Source organism: Pinus tabuliformis, chromosome 2_1 (genome assembly GCF_031772625.1).
Source record: "Pinus tabuliformis cultivar Carrire ecotype Pingquan chromosome 2_1, CPIR1, whole genome shotgun sequence".
Lineage (NCBI taxonomy): Eukaryota > Viridiplantae > Streptophyta > Pinopsida > Pinales > Pinaceae > Pinus > Pinus tabuliformis.
In genome coordinates this window covers 460949778-460957185 of record NC_142299.1, presented here as the reverse complement: position 1 = coordinate 460957185, position 7408 = coordinate 460949778, and positions in this window count along the sequence as shown.

Sequence of the window (7408 nt, the reverse complement as noted above, 5' to 3'; positions counted from 1 at the left end):
TTTTGTGTGAAATTTAGTGGTGATGCAAAGGCCCGAATATTTAGATGTTGTAAAGGAATGTTTTAAGCATCTTCTAGAAATTAAATGCATTGAGAGACATCGACACCTACCAAAGCCTAAATTTAAAACGAAGACATCAACCGTGTCAGAGAAATAAGCTACGTGGCCTATTTTTACCTTCAGTTGCGATTCGAATGGATTTACACCTACAGATGTCACCTCTTCAGATTCGAGTAGAAAATGTAACACTGCTCCTTTTACATATGGCTGGCTTTTCATCTTTTGTTAATAATGATCAAACAATCCCCTTTTTTGGTTCGATCCATTTCCTCATGGTAGAGTTTATTTATTGTATGAAAAATCATTTGTATGGGGTTGGAGTTTCTGGGAAAGGTGTGAAAGAAAACTTAGCACTTAACTGTATAGTTTGGCCAGGAAATTAATAATATGATGCAGCTCTGATTCATGAGATTCATGTGGTATGAGTTTAGCATATGTTCTTCTTTCTGTTTCGTGCGTATCTTGTTATGTTTTATAGTTCATTCATAATCATTTTCAGTTGAATGTTTTTAAGTAAGAAAGGTAGAATCCAGTTTAATGCTCTGCCTTGGAAAAGAATTCATCCTCTGTGTGTCTTCTTTTGTTTGAAAAGGATTCATTGGTTATGCCCTTTTCAACATCTCAGCGATCTTTCCACTCCATAGTATTTCAATTTGATTGCTAAACCTCCTGCCTATCTTGCCTCACGAAATATTCTGCGTCTTTGATTCAATTTCCCAGCTCATGCTGTCCTTTGTCCCATACAGCCCAGAAAATTCAATCATTCATTAAATTACCTCTTTCATATTTATTTACTAGCCTGAAATCGGTATTCATTTTCAGTCATCTCAGACCATATTGTTTATTTTTTACTGAGTGTGACCCGGAGAGAGCCCTCTCTTGTTCTGGTAGGGCTAGCTACCAGACTGAGCGTGGTTTGTGGTTATCCTGAATTTTTCCTTCCTTCAACCTAAGGAAAATTTAGGCTCTAACACATAGCTCTTTGAAACGTGGCTCCTACATTTATAAGACCAAAAGGCATACGAGCATACATGAAAGTTCCCCAAGGAGTGGTGAACGTCATTTTTGTATGATCATTTTGGTGAATTGCCACTTGATTGTAACCAGAGAACCCATCCATCATGGACATTCTAGCTGATCCAACCACTTTTTGTAGTATGTAATCCATCTTGGGAAGTGGGTAGTTATCTTTCAACGATGCCATGTTAAGGTTCTGAAAATCTACACATAACCTTATTTCCCCGTTCTTTTTCTAGACTGGGACTAAGTTTTCCACCCACTCTGAATACCTTAGAAGCACTATGATTATAGCTTGTAGAAGCTTCCTCACCTCCTTTTCAATACAGGGGAGTAAGATATGATTAATATTCATGAGCTTCTATTTACATGGTTTCGATCCATTTTTTAAAGGAATCTCATGTTGTATACTGCTAGTGTCAAATGTTTTCAAATCATCATAATACCAAGAAAAAACATCTTTATAGACCTTGAAGATATTTAAATACCTTTGTTTACATCGCGATGGGATTCCTTTTGATAATCTGACCATCTAGGGTTCATCTTATAAGCCAATATTACAGTCTTCTACCTATTCGTCCACCTCTAGAGCTGTTGGTTCAGAAGCTACAACATTCTTATTAAATAATCTCTCAAGTGGAACTATCACATGAGGAATGGTATTCCCTTTCAGTTGTATAATTTTGTGTCAAGCCATTATGTCTGCTCATGAGGTTGGTCCTTGGTCTACCTCTTTTTCCCCTTCTTGGTCAATAGTTGAGCTAGCAAATTCCCTAACTACTTCTATAAAGCGTTTGATCTATTCATCATCCTCAAACACCTGCCAATGCTTAACATTATCAGGTATAGAGGACCTATGCCTGGCCTCCACCTCATACTTGAGAAGCAAATTTTGAGGAGGTTTGAAGTTGCTTGATGCTATAGCAAGGGAATCAGCCACTCTATTTCCTTCCATGTGTAGAAATTGGACATTAAAATCCAAAAATAAGTTTTCAATTAAGTCCCATACCTCATTCTTGTAAGTCCTCAATCTGGGGTGCTTAGCTTGGCACTGATTTCTGATCTTCTTCACAACCAGCTCAAAATCTCCATATGCGGTTAAGCATTCAATATTCATGTTCCTTGTTGTTTGCAGTCCAAGGAGCAGTGCTTCATATTCAACCACATTGTTGGTTGCTTCAAATTCCAACTTGAATGAGAGTGGAATCAAGCTACCCTCAGGGGATACCAACAATACCCCTGCTCCATTTCCCTCTTTGGAATTGGCCCCATCAAAGTATAATTTCCATACTTTGCCTTTATCTTTGTGTTGATCATCTAACTGGACCGCTAGATGTACTTGTGTTTCTTCTGAGATGATCTCATCTTCTTCTAGTAGTAGACAAGAAAGGTCACTTTCTTTCCTGTATATAGGGGAATTCTTTGAGCCTTCAACTTGGGTCATTTTTTTTACGAATCTTGACTCCCTATACAACCTTCTTTCTTCACCTCCAAAAGTGGGAATTGTGTCATAAGTCATATCTAACTTGATCGAGTAGGGATATATTTTACCACTATATCCATTACTACGCTCTTTATAGGAATCTTAGCCAGATTCAATACCAAGTCTTTAATCATTCCCAAGCATTTTACCCTCTTAGAGTCGAAGGAGTAGAGGTGCTTGTAAGGTCTGGTGATTTTTAAACCAAGTTGCTCCATCACAGTCAAGGGCATGCAAGGCTCGAGAGTCCATCTAAAAATTATGCAAGAATAGGTCATGAATCACCAGGGTCACATAGAAGGGTGCAATGGAAGGATCTAGTTCTTCAACATGTGGCCCAAAAACGACCATTGGTCTTTCCTCTTGAAGGTTTAAACAATCATGAGGTGGATGGAAGCATGAACTAAGAGACTTGGGATTTATAAGTGGATTATTTTAGGAGTTTAATTAGAGGAACGATGATCTTTACCTTTTTTATTTCCCTTTGAAGATTTAAGGAAGATTGGCCTTTCTCTATGTCTCCTAATTCTGTTTCTCTTTCTTTTTCACAGGTAGCTTTTATCAGAGCAGGTGGCCTCTCTTCTTTGTGTTTCTCAGACCTATCACATTCCTTAATTAAAGGGAATTTTACCTTGGATGCGCCAGGATCCAATGTCCCTTTCCATTTATTAGGTGTTGGGGAAGTATCTTGGGGAGAAACTCCCTCTTGTTGTCCAGGTTCCCTTGGCCTCTTCCTTCCAGATCTGAGGTCATACCTTCAATGTAGCTATGCTTGCATGAAGTCGGTGAATTGTTTACAATAGTCACCTATGTCCTCCTCATTTACTATTGCTTCCCTGTCGTGACCCGTCTTGTGATGAATTATGTTTTCCTATTCTCCTTTTGAGAAGGAGGAGTACAAGTTACCCTGCATCTCATGGGTATCTTGTGGTTGTTCATCTGGGTCACCCTCTATGTATAATGGAGGGGGAAGCTGATCGAGTTGGTCTTTTCTTTCCCTTTGTAGTATCTGCAAAGGTGGTCTCCTGTATTGTGGATTATAGCCTCCATTGGTTCTTTGAGCATTCTGTTTAGGGATAATTTCGTTCTTTAGCTCAAGCTTCACTAACTTTTGTGATAAATTCTTAATTAGTTTATCCATTTCTTCCCTCTTTAGATCTTGTGATTATTTAGCCTGGCTAGAGGAGGATGTTTCCTCCTTTCTCATTTTCTTTTCATTAAGATCATTGTTTCCTCTTGACTTCCCTGCTGAGGTGAAGTTTGACTCTACCTCAAGAGCATCAACCTAAAGTTGATATAATGTCTGATAATTCCTCTCTCTTAGTGTAAAACCGAATTCTGATTCAAATGATCCCACAAATACCACACAGGCAGCAGCCTGAGGGGATTTTATCTCAATAGGGAGGTTGCTATATTGCTTGTTGAACCTTTTTATAAATTCTGAGATACCTCCTTCTAGCTTCTTTTATATAGCATGGAATTCTATGAGGACATATTCATGATCCCTCTTTTCTCCCCACTTCTATGTGAAAGAGTTTTCAAGATCTTCCCAAGGGGTGATGGAATCATTAGGTAAGGCCTTAAACCATTTTCTAGCTTTTCCATCGAGGAATTGAAAAAAAGCCTCAAGACGACATTTAATTGTTCTACATTTAGATTCTCTGTGAAAGCACAGAAGGTTTTGATATGTCTCTATGCCGTGTTCTCATCCTCCCCATTGAACCTAGGTAAACATTTTAGGTAGTCCTGAGGCATGGCACTCAAGGGTTTGGGAAAATGAAGAGGAGCGTACTTATTCAGTAAGAAACCTAGAACTACCATCTGTATTAATGGGGGCAGAGTGATATTTACTAGAGAAACTTGGGTCAGGATACCAACGGTTGGAGTAGCTAGACTGGGAACAATGGGATTGAAAGTGTACTAAATATTGTTGTCAGTGAAAATGGCTTTACCTTTTCCAATCTTAGGAGGAGGATGAAATGAAACAAAAGGAGTTGTAAGTGAGAATTTTTCTTCCTGAACTTCTTATTAGAGAATATGGTGTCCTAGGTCGTCTTCCGTAGGGTATATTAAGACCTTAGGAGTAAAATCTGAATAATGAATGATGGCATGTTGAGAACTGGATGAGGAGGCTTCAAAGAATGACGAAACATTGGAATTTTTAGAGGGGGTTTTCTCCGTCTAGACTCTTCTAAAAATCAGTTTCTCTAGGTCAGATACAAATGGAGTTCTCCATTGAGAGGTATATAAACAAGTGTGGGCTTTCTAAAATCTAGGATCATAAGTGAGAGTGAGATTTGTGGAGTCGCCAAGGTGATGAATATGTAATCGGGATGTTTTTTCTCACCTTCACAAAGAGTGCCTCAATTTCGTATCCCAGGGGAGAATTCCTCTAATATGTTCCCCAACAATGACACCAAAAGATGTTATCGATTCTAGAGACAATCTCTGATTGCTATGAGGCTAGTGCCTAGAACATCTAGATCTTAGGTGTCTTTGACAGTTCTTCAAATAATGGAGACATCAAATAACACTTGATTGGTTCATTCATCAAAGAAAGACATAGTCCATATATTTCTTTGTACATTCTCATACACATGTAAAAATCAGAAACATTGAAGATAAATCGTGAAGGCCAAGCAGCTCAAGGATTTACAAATCAATTACTTTAGTAGAGATATGAAAGCAGATAAAAAGAAAGAATAACCCATCACATAGAGCTCAAGATATCAAGAATTCTACATTTTCTGAGTTACAAAAGACATAATGGATCAGTAAAGGAATGCATGCAATGATTCACAGAGTGCAATTAAAGAGTTAGATTCTGAGGACTCGTATAGGCATTTTCATTAATATCTTAATTCAAATGAATATGTAAGAACACACGAAACATATCTGGCCGATGCATGACCTGAAACCAAAGAAGAACATGGACATAAAGGAATTGAAACAGAGAGAAAGCATACTGTAATCTTCGAACAAAGGAATCACCACAATTTTCATTAAGATTCTCAGAGATACCTCTTCAAAAAGCAAAGAACATTCTAAAAAATAACATATAGTTTCTTCAACCGAATGAACCTATTTTCCTTTTCCAAGAACATATATATACAAGGGTCTCTAATACGTCGTTAAAGAGATATTCCTTCTTGATCTTTGTTGGGTGCCAGAATGGATTTGGGATGTTCATCAGGCACTGACCATTCAACGTCGAGGGCCTGTAGCGGTGTTAACCTATTTGTACTTGCACTTTCAAAGTCATGATTAGATGTCAGTAGGTTCGGATCATGGGGGGGACCCAGGCTCTTATTTGCATAGTTTATAAGTTGCGATCTATCTCGAACCATAATTCTGAACCTTAGCTCATCGCCCGAAGTTTGTTTTCCAGAATTATTCCCCCGCGGACACATTATAATTAATCTTAAGTTAAGGTGCTCGATACAAACCTCATTTTCCCACCTTTTGTGAACAACATCACATCTCGTATCTTTGAAGAGGCCTTAGTGCAAGATGGTGATAATAGAAGGGACACAGAGTAAGCTTTCATCACATCTCTGCAACTCCCTCTCCTTGGATTCTTCTTGCTTACCTACTCACTCTCTTAGTTATTATCCCTACAACCTGGTACACTAATTATTATTCCTGCCGTAAAACAACAACCTAAATAGAAATCAAGTAGAGGGATGCTAAATGCTATCTTCTATAGATATATCAAAAGTTTGGTATCAGTGAGCCTTTTTCTTTTGAATCTAACTACTCTCTTTATCTCCTCCATTTTCCTTTTCGCAATTGCAGTGCATTTTCCATAAAAGTGTTTTTGCAAATCATATTCTCATCCCATTTTTGAGGAATGAGTTGGGGTCCAGAGAAAGGGCCTTGAAAGGAACCAAACTCAATTTTCTCTTCTTTTCACCTCCATCCCTACCCGTATTACAAGCCATTCTATGCTCATAAAATATTCTCGGCGAGGAGTCAGAGACCGACTTAATCTTCAATGCACAAAAAAGGAAAATATTGTGAGAGAGCCCAAAGCAAGCCTTTTCCTTCCTTTCATTGGTAACATAATTTACTTCAAAAAATATTTTTAACAAGTCTTACATAGTATATAATCGCTCCCGCTTAGTTTAAATGCCAGTGTAAATTTAAGGGAGGCAGAGCATGTCTAGCTAAGACACCCACTAAGAAATAAACAAGAAAAAATAACAAAACATTAATGAGATGAAAAGGAAAATTACCTAAGTATTGAACACCAAAAAGGGATAACTTGTTCACATATTTATACCAAGGTAAGGGACCAAAGAAAGGGGAAAATACTAGCAACATAGATTATTTCAAGATGTTGGAAGTTATAACACCCTCTTGGCTATCCAATTGGGGTGATGCCACTCACATTGCTACCAATACCATAATAACACACACACACACAACATAAATTAACAAAAAGAAACATAATAGAATGCATGAGAACAATAAACAACATAAACATGTTTAAGCACTCATATGAGAAAATTTTTCAACTAGCTGGAGACCTCAGACATTCCACCCAACCACAGATCGTGTTATTTGGAGCTCTCTCAGTATGGGTCACCCTTGACCTAGGGCCATGACTTGACAATGATAACAATTTCTCAGGATAGGGACATGTTCAATATAAAATATGAGTAGGGAAAAGGAACCAAACTCCAACAACCTCCACCAAATAGACTCACATCCCCCCATTAACCTACACAACCCAAGGTAATGAACCCCCCTCTCTACAATCATAGTCCATCGAGTTGTGCCACTTCCCTTCTAGGGTTTCCAACTTGGGCTAGTTAGGGATGTTTTAGAGCCCTATGAATCCCAAGAGTT